Below are 7,081 nucleotides of genomic sequence, written 5' to 3' on the forward strand. Positions count from 1 at the left end.
TTGGAAATTGAAAGAGAGGTATTTGTGAATGGTAGCCTCTTAGGTGGAAGTGATCCACATAATTCTTTGGCCTAGACTGAAATTTCTTCTTAAGCCTACCCTTGAGTGTGTAAAATGTGAGAGTGAACCCTTGAGGGATGTGAGTTTTGTAAGGCTGACTTTAGTCTGATTTCTTTGGCCATTTGAGAGAGATAAATCAGTTTTTATCTAACTGTATTGATATCTGTTTTGGTGACTGTTCATTGTGCAGGAAAAGCAGTTTGATTAATCACATTGGAGCAGCTGTTTTCGAATCCATCTTAATTTTCCCTTGCATTCATCTTGGAATTTAAATTGTTTGCGGAATCACTATTATCATAACTGTTTTTGAAAGTGATTGTTGAATTCATGGTTGAATGAATTTGTTGAAAACTGTGTTGAGTCTCAATTAGAACTATCACTTCCTTCTTTGTGAAATTGTCAGTCCAATTGCATCAAGAAAAACAGTTTCCTCGAATTGGTTAAAAGTAGATTTCAGTTTGGTTCAAAGTGTTTGATTGTATACCTTTGCATGCCACTTAGCTAGTTGTACATGAACTGGTTTGTGCATAAGTTGATTCGTTTGGAGTACTCAAGCTTCTGTGCAGGTCTGATTTAATTGGTGTCATATAGATAGTGCCACAGTTTACAAGAATGCAGTGTAGGATGTTTACAAGTAAAGAAAGGAACTGCTGATTAGTTGGAGCAGGCTAGGAGCTGTCTTCTAAACTGAAGGGAGTCTTTAGTTTCATTACCTCTGTTTTCTTTAAATTGAATTGTTTTTCTGTTGAGAATCACTCCAGAGCAATTCTACCTTGAAAGTCAAGGCTAGAGAATCCCAAAGGATCTCCTCTAGCCACCTTCCATTTCACATTGCATTTCATTCATTTTCCACCATCAATTTCTCACTCCTCTGCGTGGCACGTTCCTTATCAGCCACGACTTCCACCAATCAGCATCNGCCACAGTTCCATTTTGCTCTCCACATCACCAGACCTCGCACTTACTCTCGGACTCGCCACATCTGCCGAGAATCATTTCTCTCTCGAAGCCACACTCCACTTAGGGTTTTTCCTCTTCAGCGTCTTCCTTCCAGCCACACTTCAGAATCATCCTCCACCACTACACCGATCTGCCACCGTAAGTTTCTTCTCAAAGCCATAACTCTCATCTTCACCGATCTACTTCGTAGATCTAGCCTTCATCTACTAGGATTTCCAAGATCCATCACCTTCGGAGCCTTTGACCGATTGAAATCTCACTTCATCACCATTTTCACCGTTCAAACATCCTTTCCACCGATTCAATCGGTGAATCTTCTTTGTTCACCGATTAATACCTCATAAACCCCCAACCCTAGCCTTTTCACCGATCAACCCCCAAAACCTAGGGTTCTCTTCGATTTCCAACTTCCGCTGCGTCTATTGTCGTCTCCTCAGCTCGATCTGCGTCCGATCTATGATCCTCGCTAGAACGGGTTGTATCAGACTCAGAGAAAAGAAAGAGAGGAAATTGAAAAGAAAGAAAAAGAAGAACTTGTGAGAGAAATGGATAAGGACAAAGTCTTAGTTACAAAGGAAGTGTCACTAAAGGCATCATCCACTCCCATCATTCAAATAAATCCAAGCCATGACAGGGGAGTTTTTCAATCCTTCTACTTTTCTCCTTTTACTAAGTTTTCTTTCTTTGTTCCAAAATTATTTTGTTCAAATTTTTCACCTTCCTCTTTTCTTCTTTCCAACTCTTCAATAAATTTTTTTGAAACACGTCTTGAGTTAGCGTTACCCATTTGGTTACATTCAACTCGACAAAAATATTTTTTTCTCTAAAAATGGCCTCCTAGTTTTCACCACCAAATATAATAAAAATATAAGGAGACTTTCTTCTATTATTAATTGCTACATACATTGATTGGTCAACATAAAATCATTCACAAAATGTTTGATGATTTTTGCAAGTTGACATGTGATCCAGGAGGAGTTCCTTTGGTTTATACAAGAAATAAGTCATTAATCTCTCTTTGTTGCAGTTTTTCAAGATTCGAGGTCGAATCCTCTCCAACCTCGGGGGAATGATATGATCATAGATGGGGAAACAATGAAGAGCTTTTAGAGTGACAAAAAGAATATAAAAGAGTAGAATGGGCTTGTATTTACCTCTTTGTTTCTTTTTGTTAGTTCTAGTTGAATAAACACTTATAAACCCTTCTTTTCCTTTAAGCACAAGCAATGTGGGACTTTCCATGGCTTGGTCTTAAAAGAAAAGAAGAGGAAGAAATGCGTCTTAGCTTGTAACGTAAGGTAGCATAGCTTGTGTTCATTTTTTGAACTTTAGGAGAGCTAGGTGGCTTATAAACCCTTATGGAATGAGAGAGTTATGCAATGTGGGACTAAGAAACACCTAGGGACGTTACTGGTCAGACCTTAGGCATTCAAGTCCCACATCTCTTGAAACTATCATCCAAACTCACTCCAAAAGTTATATAAGAAGCCTAGGGGGTCTCCTTTGTACACCTTACTTTGAATGAATTGAAATTTGAGTTGATTTGTACTTTTGCAATCTTCTTTTGAGATTGTATTCTGTCTCCAAGTCCCTCTTTTGGGCAGACCTTATCTTGCTCAAGCAAGTGGCGGTCCTCCTGTGGTGCTTATCTTGGAGCTTCCTTCAAGTGGCACATCCTCAAGTCATAAGTTTCCTCTTTATCAATATTTTCCATTTTTAATTTCTCTCCATTTCTTGTATGCCATTTCAGAATATTCTCTCTAGGTGTGCACTTCCCCATCAACCAAGACATTGGGAGGAGGGTAATTTAGATAGGGGCATTAACATTGATGAAGAAGTAGAATTGAGTAAAATTTGTAAATATATGAGAGTGGATTAGGATGAAATCATAAACCCCAACAACACCATTCATCCATAGTTCAACTATCAATTGATCAATCTTTGCATGCATGTTTATTTTCTGTTTTGCACTCAAAACCCTAATTTTCGTTCTAACAAGTCTTAAGAAATCAAGATCTCACACGAAAGTTTAGGCCTAAGAGTCTCTAGGGAAACAATACTCAGACTTACATTTTATTATTACTTGATACGATTCGGTACACCTATCGAACCTTTAACAAGTTTTTGTTGCCATTGTCGGGGACTCGTGGTTTAACTATTCTAATAGTGTGATTATTGATTAACTTTGACTTGATTTTTTATGTTTGTTTTTATTTTTGTTCTAATAAATGTTTTCTAGGGTTTTGTACCTAAGGTTTGCAAGATGCAGTTTGGACAAGAATTTAACTATATGGGCACTCAATTCTACCAAGAAGATTTCAACCACTGGTGGGAACCTCACTCAAGTATGGATTAAAGTCAATTTAGGCAAGCTACCGAACAAATCACTCCACTCAAGGAGAATACAAAGCTTGATGAACTTTTTCAGTGGGCCATGGATACGAGTTTATCTCATCTTAAAAACATGCAGGAGCTACGACAACGTCAAAGGCAGCAATATCCCTCTTTATTTGTAGAAGCGTTGGAGGACACTGAACAACAATGGCAACAACAACTTTCTCCATCAGAAAGACTTTAAGAGACATTCCAGCGAGTTATGAAAAATTCCATCTCCTATATAGATTGCAGTGAAGCAAGACGTAAAAGGATGGAGATAGATTTTCGTAAGTTTTTGGACTGTGGGGCTAATACTGAATTAACCCTAGGGAGAAATGTCAAGTCACTATCACTGGAAGTGAGAATGTTGTTTATGAGGAAAAGATAGAGAGAGATGAGGAGAAGATAGAGGAGGAAAAGATAGAGAGAGATGAGGAGAAGATAGAGGAGGAAAAGTTAGAGAGTGATGAGGAAAAGATGGAGAGAGATGAGGAGAAGATAAAGGAGGAAAAGATAGAGAGAGATAAGGAAAAGATAGAGGAGATAGAGACAGAAAGGTTGAGTGAGGAACATATAGATGAAGAGAAGGAAAAAGAAGTAGTTGAGAGAAAAGAAAAAAAGAGAAAATGTATGAAAGTAAAGAAGAAAGCAAGAGAAAAGAAAAAGAGAAAGTTGAGGGAGAAGAAAAGTAAGAAAAAGAGGATGAAAGGAAGAAAGAAAAGATCAATTGAAAAACCCCTTCCTCATCCAAAGAAGTATCATAGGAAGAAAAAGAAATTGAAGTGCTTTATGGAGATCTTCAAGAAATTGGAGATTAAAGTTCCTATGATTGAGAAATGGAAACCGGTGCTTGGTTTTATCAACTTTTTGAAGAAATTCAGCAAGAAGAAGAAAAATAAAATAATATCAAGCAAGGAGAATATCAACACCAACATAAAAGATGGAATTTGAGCTTTATTGGGTCAAGCTAATGACGTTAAAGAAGCATTTGCTGGGAGGCACCCAGTTATTTATGAACATTATTTTGTTTTTCTTTTGTGATTTTGGATTTTGTTAAAAAATTGTTTATTGGGTAGCATTCACTAAGGGATGCTAGATGATTGTGTATTCACTGAAGGATACAGGAAGGTACACTAACTGTTGGGTGTTGGTAAGACTCGCGCTTACTGATAAGTGCTAGAAAGGTGTGGGTCAGGCTCGTGACGTTAAACAAGCGCTACTTGGGAGATAACCCAGTTGATTGATTTATGTTGCATGTTTAATTTTGTTCTAGTTGCATTTAGGGCTTTATTGTTGCATAGGAGAGTAAAGTGAGTGGGAATTACATGAAAATAAAAAATTAAATGTTGAAATTGAAGGTTACAGGGTCCATAATGTTTAAGGGAAAGCTAAATGGGGGAAAGCCAAATCGCGTCCACCGCCGGGCGGTGAACTCACCGTCGCGCAGTGGTGACGCTGAGGGGCCAAAATGTTTTTAAATTTGGCCGAGCTTTCTTGGCCCATTGCATGATTTTTATACCCCTTAGAGCTCGCCCAAACGGTCTCTCACAGATCCCTAACCTCTCTTCCACTCTCAAACACTCTTTGGAGCTCTCCCACCACTTCTCCTATTATCCCTTCTCTTGAAAACCCATTCTTCATCATTTTTTGAACTCATTCCACCATGAAAGTTTGGGGTTTTATGAGGGCACTGCATTGGGACTTGATTCATCATCAAATTAGAAGCATTTTGCACTCATCTAAAGGTTTCTCCACCCAAGTAAGTCATACATTTTGCTTTTAGGGTTTCAAATTCATGAAAATGGTGAAAATGTGTGTAGAAGCATGAGATTTTAGGGCTTTTGATTTCTATGCATGATTTGTTGAAATTGAACTTGTTTGAACCAATTAAAATGTGTGATTGAAGTCTGGAATGGTGTAATTTGCATGTGGGTGGAGAAAAGAAGTCTGTAGGGAGATTTTAGCAAAATTGTCGCCGCCACCACTAGGCGGTGGCCTGGCAGATTTTTCTTGCTTTGTTTTTTTTATGGTGTAGGTGGCGTTGAGGGGTCTTGTTAGCCCTTAGCGCTGATCAGTGATATGTTGGGATGTGATTTTATGATTGCTAATGCTTAATGTGTTTTGGTTTGATGTTGTGAATTGTTTTTAATGCAGGAATGGCTTCTCCATCAAGAAAGAGGATTAAGACTATAGGAAACAAGAGGAAGGAACCAGGAAGGCTGATAACAGGTTGAAACACAATTATTTTCAATGTCATTTAAGACCAAATTACACCCTTTAAGACTTAGAATGAGCTTAGAATCAAGTAAAACCCAATAAATGAGTCAGTCGAGAGTCAAAAGTTGTTTTTAGCGATATTATGCTTGTTTTGCAATGTTTTGCAGTGATTTTGATGAAAGTGAAGATTGAGGTTGAAGATAAAGATCTTAGACTCAAGACAGAAGAAGAAAATTGAAGAAAAGAAGAGTCTGGGAACCGCCAGGCGGCAAAATTCACCGTTGGGCGGTCCAATGCGAGGAGGAGGCACCTGGCGTGGACGCTGGGCGGATGCACGATTAGAGGCAAGTCGCCGAGCGGTGGCCCCCTACAGCCGGGCGGTGGCGCGATTATGGGCAAACCGCTGAGCGGCATAACTGTGCCGCCAGACGGTGGTCCGCTGGGCCTGGGCTTGTTTTCTGTGACGCTCCTCAGCTATAAATAGCCCTGTTATGATTTCATTCTCATTCTTTTGACAGAAGAGGGCGGCCAGACCTAATTTTCACTCTCTAGAGAGGATCTCTTGGATGCTTAGGCTCCTTTTCATCTTATCAAGGGTTTGCTTTTCCATTCTTCCATTATTTTCATCTAGGTTCACCATGACAATGGTGAACTAAACCCTTTTGTTGTTGGGGGAAACAATGTAATCTTTTGAAACTCTCTCTTATTGAATCTCTTGTTTATTTATATGATTCTTCATATGCTTTGATTATCAATTGTTGGGTTCTCATCTGCGCTTAAAGCTTTTATCGTTNAACTCATTCGATAACTGTTGTTTGTCTCTATTGATACGGGAACGTACAGTACTGTCATGAACTGGTGAGAAATTCCTTGATTAAGCAATACCACCTAGGGATAGGGAGGTAAGACGATCAACTATTTTTTCTTCTGTTCGGTAATGCATTGCTAATTCTAGGGGAGGCTAGGGATAGCAAGCCGGTAATTAGTAATAGGCTCTTTTCGCTGAGGGATCGGGTTAAGGGTAGGCCAAGAAAGTTTGCATAACAATTAGATAATCAAGCACATTAAACAAGAGGAGTCGATAAGAGGGAGCGAATTACATGAAATTGTCAACCCCCAACAACTCCATTCATTCATAGTCTTTTTCGTCAATTCAATCAAATACATTGCATGTTTATTTTCTGTCTTTGCATTCACAATAATTAATCTTTTTCTACAAGTCTTACGATATTAATTCACACGAACGATAAGGCCTTTCGAGTCTCTTGGGAAGAACGATATCGGGCTTTACCGATTATATTACTTGAACGATATGGTACACTTGCTAGTGAGTCAACAAGTTTTTGACGCCGTTGCTGGGGACTCGAGGTTTAACTTTTTCGAGTAGTGTGAATTGATTGAATTTGACTTGATTTTTCATGTTTGTTTTTATTTTCGTTCTAATAAATGTTCTCTAGGTTTTTGTGCC

Source organism: Vigna radiata, unplaced genomic scaffold (genome assembly GCF_000741045.1).
Source record: "Vigna radiata var. radiata cultivar VC1973A unplaced genomic scaffold, Vradiata_ver6 scaffold_195, whole genome shotgun sequence".
In the NCBI taxonomy this organism is placed as follows: Eukaryota; Viridiplantae; Streptophyta; class Magnoliopsida; order Fabales; family Fabaceae; genus Vigna; species Vigna radiata.